Source organism: Erpetoichthys calabaricus, chromosome 18 (genome assembly GCF_900747795.2).
Source record: "Erpetoichthys calabaricus chromosome 18, fErpCal1.3, whole genome shotgun sequence".
Classification (NCBI taxonomy): Eukaryota; Metazoa; Chordata; class Cladistia; order Polypteriformes; family Polypteridae; genus Erpetoichthys; species Erpetoichthys calabaricus.
Genome location: NC_041411.2, coordinates 32,062,487 through 32,069,801, shown reverse-complemented (window position 1 = coordinate 32,069,801; position 7,315 = coordinate 32,062,487). Strand labels below are relative to the sequence as shown.

Below are 7,315 nucleotides of genomic sequence, written 5' to 3'. Positions count from 1 at the left end.
CCTTTTTTGTTGGCATACATTTCTCTGTCGTTGTTGTGTTACGGGTGCCACATGTATTATTGTCCCGTAATCAGTTTGCATCTCCTTTGGGTGTACATCAGGAAATGGGTTGCTGAGGGTTACCCAAAAAATGGGGAGATACACCTTTAAGTGGAAGACACATTGCGGACAGGGCAGTTGGGGCTGAAGATGATTTAACTGGAAAAGGAGAGAGAGAGAGAGAGACATTGAGTGGAGCAGCGAGTTAGCGCCAAGAATCCACCTGCGTGCCACCTGCTGGAAGATGATTTTATTTTACTTGGGGATACAAGGAACACAAACTTTTTTGTGGCTTCCCAGGAGCAATCGAGCTTTGGGGACCGGTAGGACAAAATATTTTGTTATTGGCTCGGCTGCTGGCGTACTCCATGGGGATTCCTGCATTTCACTGTGCTCATGAACTGTAAGGACAGTGTGATCCAATTTGGAGAAACCGCGTTATCTCAGGGGAGAACATCTGTAAAAGTTTGTCTTTGATTTTTGTTATGTACTTGCTTTTTTTGGGGGGGAATTACTTAAACTGTCTTGTTTGTTAATATGTAAATATACTTTTTTCTTTTTTTTTTCCCTTTCATCGCTTTAATGCTTGTTATCTTATGCCGATCTGGGGCGTGTGGTGACTGGGTCATAAATAAGGATGGAGCGTTGGTCACGTTACACAGAAAAGATTTTGATAATAAACTGCTTTTCCTAACAGTAATGTGATCGTGCAGCGGCCTGGGGTTTAGTTGTTCTGCCCTTTGTATCTTTACCGGTGCAGTAAGTACTATCAATGAAAGAAATTCCACAAGCCATTAAAATTCAACTGTCTAAGTGTGGTGGTGCAGTGTTAGCGTGGATACCTCACGACTTTATCTACATACAGTAAGTTAAATTCTTAAAGACTGCACATTTCCCATGTTCACATGGGTTTTTTGTGAGCACTCTGGATTCATCCCACATTTTTAAAACTGTGCTTATTATGGTGGCACAGCATGAGAAAGTGAGCTTGTGTGTGGTAGCCTGTCTAGAGTTTGCTCCTGCCCAGTGCCAGATAATGTCAGAATGAGCTTTGGCATACAGTAACAATGTAAGAGATTTAGCAAGTAAAGGAAATAATTTTGGGGACACTGCAGTTTACTCATGTCCTCTTTCATTATGTAACGAGACCGTAACAAAAGCTTCTTTGGGTCTTTATAACACTTCTGACACTTCACTAGATGGTTTATTCATCTCTATGCATAGTGGCATATTAAAATGATGGTATGGCTACTTGTTACAATGAGAGGATTCTCAGGTCTTATACTAAATATGTCACCTCAAATAGAAGTGTGTTTTGGTTTAGCCACCTCTGAGCATGCAAATGTGATGTTTGTCAGCAGGTCACATTGCAGAGATGAATAAACACTAATAAGTGTTATGAGGACCCAAAGAAGTGTGTTAAGGTCTTTCTACATAGTAGGGGTTTTGTCTTAGTAGAGTATTATATTACTCTACTTTCCCCTTTTGTATTATTAATATGTAGCCTTTGTCAGAATGCCTCAAATCTCCCAGACTTACCACTGTTTATAAGGTACTGTACCATATAACTTCTCCCCACCTTCCCTTCTACATCTATAACCTCAGGCAATTAGGTATAGTAAAAGACAAGCAAGAGTTAAGTTACAATTTAAACAATGTATTATTGATAATATTCATAAATAATAACAATATGCAAAGTACATTTGAATATTGGCAACCATACAACCTGATAAATGGTGATGTGTAGTTTCAGGCGGCACACAAACTTGTTAGTTACTTAAAAGGTCTCTAGTTAAGGCATCATTTGTGGTCAGTTTTCTTCAGAACAGGCCGCATGCCTGTCTCAATATGGCTGCCGAGCTGTGGTCTTCGTTGTGTTGTCCTTTTCAGTTCATGGTGTGAGATGGTCTTTCATCACTTGGTCAGAGAGAGAGAGAGAGAGAGAGAGAGAGGTAAAGCAAGCAAATTTATAGATTTTCTGTCCAACCTCTACAGCCAATAGGACGTCATGGTACTTAAAGGCTTTTGATACAAGCCAACCTGGTGAACTTTAAATGTGGTCTGAGGAGCCACTAAGGGTCCTAACATGCAATTAGGTGGAGGCCACAGGTTTGGTTCCTCCACTGCACAAACCTGAACTTGATTTTATGGATTTCCTCAGAAACATAAAATAAATGCAGCAGAATGACAGCAGGAACAAGATGTCTATATAAATGACACACTGCACTAAAAGTAAAAATAATTTTCTAGTTGTGGGTCAGATGTGTTTAAAAAAGAAAAAAATATATACACACACACACACACACACACACAGTCCCAGGACCAGAGTTAAGAACCACTGGCTTACCTGATGAATGGATACGTAGACAAAAGGTTAAACTCTGCTTGGTTATAATAAATATAAACCACCATTAATGTTTAGTTTGTTAGTAATATTATTACCACGCTTATTTTAACTTCACCTGTTTGTTGTCTGGTATAAATCTTGTAATCGATATTTAACCCACTTCCTATTGTCCAAATGACTTGAAATTTTGCACACTTACTCACTTCCGATAACAATACATGAATCAATAATCAGTCTCACTAATTGATCAATTAATTCATGTTAATTAAGAAATGAAATTTTCATATGAGGAATAGTTTAAGATTTCACCAATAGATGATGCTAGTAATAGATAGAAATATTAAAGGAAGTGTTAAAATATTGATTACAAAATTATACTAAAACAATCCCAAGACAAAAAGTTGAAAATAGTATATATAAAAAAAATAGTTTTTAAAAACCACGCATATATTAAGTTAAAAAGTATAGTAAAAAGTAAAAAAAAATAAGTCTCTCATACATCCATCCATCCATTATCCAACCTGCTATATCCTAACTACAGGGTCACGGGGGGTCTGCTGGAGCCAATCCCAGCCAACACAGGGCACAAGGCAGGAAAGTCTCTCAATCAACATTCAAAAAACACTTCTTAAAATCTTAGCAAAAGCGCCCACCTTTTATTTTACGAGTGATGTATGAGAGACTTATTTTTTACTTTTTAGTACACTTCTTAACTTAATATGAGCATGGTTTTTAAAAAGTATTGTTTTATATTTATATTTGATAAACATGAGCCCTGCTGCTCTTATGCTGATTGTCACATTTTGCTTAACTGTTTAAATAAATGTGCAGTCCTTTAGTAAGCAAAGACAATTTGTTACAGAATGCAAGACGCTGTGAATGCCAGACGGGCTATGTGGGCAATGGAATACAATGCCTGGAGAAGGCAGTGCCCCCTGTGGACCGGTGCCAGAACGACAACGGAGGCTGCCATCCTCAGGCGATTTGCTCAGACCTCCATTATGAAGGTGAGACAGAGCAGTGCCAATAAATGCCTAGGCTTTTGTATTACTTCATTTTCAATATGTTTTTATCTCATTGTCATATCTTTCTATTATATGTTGCAATGATTTATTTTCAATTTGATTTACAATTGTTTAAACAAAGTATATTTTTATAAGTATTACAACTTTTTAGGTTGATGCTTTTTTACTTAATGTTAGGCTGTACTTACAGAATAAGCAAAGCAACATTTAACAACTTTAATTAAGTTTTGAATGTCTGTTTAGCATAAGGTGTTGTTTTTTGTTTGTTTGGTTTTGGCTATTTCCAAGCTTGGGCTGTGAATTTATTCTCACTTAACAAAGCAAATTGAAAAATTGTGAAAGAGCCTGCTCTGCCCTTTCTTATATAGTTTCTTTGTGTTATAAGTTCAGTCCGGGCTGTCACTGATGTGGAACTCCACGTACTTGAGGCAGTGCACCACCTCCACCTCCACACCTAGAATAATACAATACAATACAATACATATTTATTTTTATATAGCCCACAATCACATAAGGAGTGCTGCAATGGGCTTTAACAGGCCCTGCCTTTTGACAGCCCCCCAGCCTCAACTCTCTAAGAAGACAAGGAAAAACTCCCAAAAAGAAAAATCTTTTTAGGAAAAAATAAAATGGAAGAAACCTTGGGAAAGGCAATTCAAAGAGAGACCCCTTTCCAGGTAGGTTGGGCATGCAGTGGGTGTCAAAAAAAAAGGGGGGGGGGGGTAAATACAATACAATACACAGAAATGAACACAAGTGACTGGGCATAGAGGTTCTTTGGAGCCAGTTCCTTGGTTTTTCTGATAATGAGTTGCAGACAGTTTTCTTTGAACTAAGAAAGTAAGTTCTCTATCTGACTCCCATACTTTATCCCCGACCCCTTGTCGATGCACCAGATTACGCAGACTCATTGAAGAATTCCTGCAGGTGACATGACTTGGTGCTGTGTTAATAGGCTGAGGTGCACAGGATGAAGATAAAAGGAGGCAGGACAGTTCCATGTGATGTGTTGCTCACATAGACATCAGAGATACAGTCCTTGAGACCCTCAAACTGCAGTCAACCTGACCGATCATCCAGCACATCGGATGCTCATCCACCTGCATATCCCTGAGTTTACCCCTTAACAGGGATGGCTGGATTGTATTGGAGAAATCAAAACAAAAAAAAGCAAAATACTCTGAGTGCTGCCAACTTTGTCCAGATGGGAATAAGCCTTGTGGAACACACAGATAATTGCATCTTCTACTCCAATCTTTGTCCAATGAGCAAGCTGCACTGACTCCAAGCGATCTTTCATGAGAGGACTCATATAGTCTAGGACCATCCTCTCAAAACCTTTATGATGTGGGATATAAGGACCAATGGTCAGTGATCATTTGATGAAGAGGCAGTTTCTTTGGAAATTAAACAATGCAGGATACTTTCCACAGCAGCTACATTTTAAGGAGCCTTAGTGACAGAGTGAACAGGTAGCAGAGGATACCACAAAGTTGGAGGACTGACCCCATCTAGTCCCATGGCTTTTCCTTTTTATAGCCTCCTTAGACGTCTCCTCACTTGATCATCAGTTATAGAAAGTCCATATTTATGGTCAGTAGTAAGAGTTGTTGATGCCACAGGAAAATTTGGGGACACTGGCCTTTGGAAGAAGATAGTGGTGGAAAGAGGACAAATCTATTAACACATTAGTTCAGGGTGATAGACTTGCGCACATTCCCTTCCAGCACCTGAGTCCTGAATTTCCCCGAGTCTAGTAATTTTGCCCAGTCCATTCCAAATATCTCCTATTTATATCTGTAAGCTTCCTTTTTTTCGTTCAACTTTTCTTCTGCACTTGCTGTACACTCTTTAAAGCTTATTTGTCACCAGATTTGAATTCTCATTTCTTCTCATTCAGTTGACTGCTTTTAGCTCCTTAATAATCCATGGTAGTAGCAGTCATGAAGGTTTGATACTGGGGCCTTCTGGACTTGGAGAAAGAAATGAAAATGGTGAAAACCTGAGATGAAAGTCACCAAATCAAAGAAGACAGTACAGAGCTGTGGGCAAAGATTAAGAAGTGGCTGACATACTGTGCACAAACAGAGGAATGGAAATAAACAACAGTGGGTGACACAAGAAATTCTGGACATAACGAGAAAGAACGAGGTAGAAAAATTCCAAAAAGGATGAACAACAGCATAAGGAGTTACACCGACAGGTGCAGAAGAAATGTGTGGGGGCCAAAACTGAACACTTTCAGTCCAAATGCCAAGAACGGGATGAGCAACAAAAACATATTCCTCTTTTCGACAAAAAAGTCAAAAAATTAACACAAATACAAAAAAGAACAGCACATGTGGAATAAAGGACAAAGAGATGATGGAGAAATACTTGCCAGATGTGGTAGAATATATGGAGAATCTATACGAGGCAGGCAGTCTATGGGGAATATTATGATGCTTAAAAACTACAGTACATCAGCATAGAAAATATCAAAGAAATATTAATTAAATAAACCTGAATGTGCAGATGAAATATTGGTTGAATTTATACATCTTTTTTCTTTAAAGAAAAACTCAAAGATGAGCAGCAATGTTCGATAATTTCCTGCTTAGTTTAAGAGTTACAGTGGGGGAAATGAGTATTTGATCCCCTGCTGAATCTGTAAGTTTGATTTGTATGTCTTGTGCAGTTTTATGATCTTGTCCCTGACGTCCTTTAACAGCTCTTTGGTCTTGTCCATGGTGGTGGAGAGATTGGAATGGAAGAAACGGATTTTGTGGCCAGGTGTGCTTTATACACATAACGAGTTGAGATCAGGAGTATCTGGAATTGATTATTTGATTGATTGATTGATTTTAATCACCAATCTGTAGAAGCCAGAATTCTGGCTGGGTTGTAGGGGATCAAATACTAATTTCACTCAATGACATGCAGTTCAGTTTATAACTTTTATGTAATGTATTTTTTTCTGGATTTTTGGTTGATTTTCTGTCTCTCTCCATTAAAATTAACCTACAATAAAAATTAGAGACTGTTCCTTTCTTTGTAAGTGAGCAAACTTACAAATTCAGCAGGGGATCATATACTTATTTCCCCCACTGTATAGTGTGGCCCAGACCACCCAAATTCCACACATTTCTGAAACAACCACACAACAGTTGGAGAAGCTTGACGTTCTGCATGGATTTTTGAAAATTGTTGAGCTAGCAGCAATCTTACACATCTCATTGTCTGAGTCTTTTATGAGTGCATCACTCACGTGAACGCCTGCACATACTCTGTAAGGCCACTGTGATGTTGCTCGTGCTCATCTCAACAAATTTTATTACTTTATTCAAGACACAGTTATGCTTGTAGGCACTAGGCATGACAAGATCAAAATAATTTATGATCTGGCAATTTCCACTTTTCCAGTTTTTCTGTGAAATCAACCTTAGCTTTGTTCACACATGGTGTGGACCTGTAAATTACTGGAATATCCTGCATGACTCCTTCTACTGTAATCCACAAACATAAAAGAGTGAGATACCAAATAATTATTTGATCACAATCAAAAAACGATGATTAGGTAAAAGCAAATAAACTACCATTGCATTACATAATGAACTGAGCTCTATTGAATTTGAAAAAAGTGTGGTGCTTTAAAACTTGGTTCTTCTTAAACAATGATTAGAAGATTCAAGCCACTGTAATTATGGTATCCATACGGGAGGAGAGAGGTGGGGTAGAGTCACCATGACATGCCATTGATCTCACACCTTGAAGCTAATAAATGACTTAAAACAGTATGACCAAAGACAAAAATCAAGACTTTAATATCTCAACTATTGATAATCTCCCTCAGAGAAAACCGCCGGGGTGTTCCACCTACAGTCTCCAGCAGGGAAATACATGCTGAACTACACAGAGGCAGAGG

The 7,315-nt window shown here is 38.4% G+C and overlaps 1 protein-coding gene across 1 annotated transcript in view; it reads left to right on the top strand.

Moving 5' to 3' along the window:
* Positions 1-776: 776 nt before the first annotated feature.
* The window catches only part of LOC114643048 (stabilin-2-like), a 25,685-nt gene continuing 19,146 nt past the window's right edge, over positions 777-7,315 (top strand). Inside the window, exons 1-2 of the mRNA XM_051920985.1 lie at positions 777-798; positions 3,249-3,393. The gene's annotated coding sequence lies outside the window, so the exon portion shown is untranslated. The remainder of the gene's footprint in view (positions 799-3,248; positions 3,394-7,315) is intronic.